This window comes from Camellia sinensis, chromosome 9, assembly GCF_055761805.1.
Source record: "Camellia sinensis isolate YWXY chromosome 9, ASM5576180v1, whole genome shotgun sequence".
NCBI lineage: Eukaryota > Viridiplantae > Streptophyta > Magnoliopsida > Ericales > Theaceae > Camellia > Camellia sinensis.
Window position 1 is genome coordinate 118,707,834 of NC_138969.1, and position 1,790 is coordinate 118,709,623.

Sequence of the window (1,790 nt, forward strand, 5' to 3'; positions counted from 1 at the left end):
TTGAAAATCCTAAGTTGAGACCTTCTCTCTCTAAAACTGTCATTCTCTCTACAAATACACCAAGATCTACCCATTTCTCCACCCTACTCCCTTTGTTAAAAAGGTAGAGCTCACCTAAAGCTTCGTTTTCATCCAAATAAAGTTGGGTTTTGGCATTGTTGAAGTGTCATCTCTTTCTCTCTCATTTTCTAGCTTCGAAGTAGGGATTTCTACACTCTTTTATGATTTTTAACTTAGCTATTTGTTTTTATAAAATTATCTTGTGATTTTTGAGGATTTTGAACAAACTTAGGGTTTTGGTTTAAAATCAAAAGAGGGATTTTCAAATGGATGTATTGAAAATGGTTGTGAGATTGGAAATGAGGTTGAGTTGTGACAAAATTGTTGATTTTGTACTTGGAATAGGTTTTGAAAGAAAAATGAGTTTTGCCCTAAATATCTCAAATATTTATTTTGTATAAATAAATGGAATTGATGTTGGAAATGTGAAATTGGGTGTATTAGTATGGATGGTGGAGTTAAATATGTATTATCACTCATATCTTAAATTTTGAGAAGTTTATCTGTATTGGAGATTTTATATCTATTTAGAAATATCTGCTTTGGGCTATTGGTGGAGGATAGTTATGATTGCTGTAGAAATTACATGAGGATTAGTTAAATTGAAACTAATTACTCATCCATGTGTGTTGAACATTGTTTCTCATTTAATACATTGCAAATGTATATGAATTTGAGAAAAATGGGTGAACGTTGGAAAGAGGTGTGTATCACCAAATTAAGTTGGCCTGTGTATCTAGGGTAAAAGTCTTGAAAAACGCACGTATACATGGGTGTCGAATCCCGCGGACAAAATATCCATAAAATGGCAATACTAGCGCTTGTATAGGATACGTCTACATGGGTGCCGTTTGACGGTTTCCTGCGGATAAAATATCCGTGAAAGGTTGTACGATTTGAGAATTTCCCTATGTTTTCTATTGTAAAGGACATGATTTGAAAATTGTGATATAAGCTGAGCATGGCATGGTTTTTGAGAAAGAACTATAAACATATTGGTCATAAGCATTGCATATGCATTTCACCCTTATATTGTTGTTGAGAGACATATATTGTATTGGATTATTTCTACTAGGCTTTGGCTCAACCTATATGGGAAAAACCATTTTCAGGTACTGGTGATATGCCTTCACCAAGGACTTAGCTTGGGAGGACTGTGGAGCTGAAGGCTCAATGTTGCATTTTGTATTTAACTTTGTACAAGACTAGGACTTTATATGTATTGAGCTTAAGACTCACTTTTGATGTACCCAAGCAATGACTTGGAAAGATGTAAGCCTTTAGGGTATACGATTATTTGTTTAGCTTTCGTTTATTTTCTTAATATTGTGATACATGTTGTAGATTCAAGATGTATTGTTTATGAATATATATCGCATGTGTGACTTTTTGTATATCAAACTCTGATTAATGAAAGCTTATCAATTCATATATGTTGCCACTTATCCGTTGTTATGAGATAGGTATATTGTATTTATTTCGGGGCGTTACAACTTCGTATCAGAGCGTACCCGATTTGAATACTTTGCGTACGTGGGAAGTGGTTATTACCACAATGGGTTTGTCTCGCTTGATAGAGAAATTTGTATGTATGGCATGCTATGTGATACATGCTTATGTGATTATATGGGTGTGTGATTTAATTTCTAAGATATTGATTAGGTCTACGGGTTTCTAGAAGTCCTATTAGAAGAGTACTTGATCACTGATGTTTCAAATTGGAACTCTGG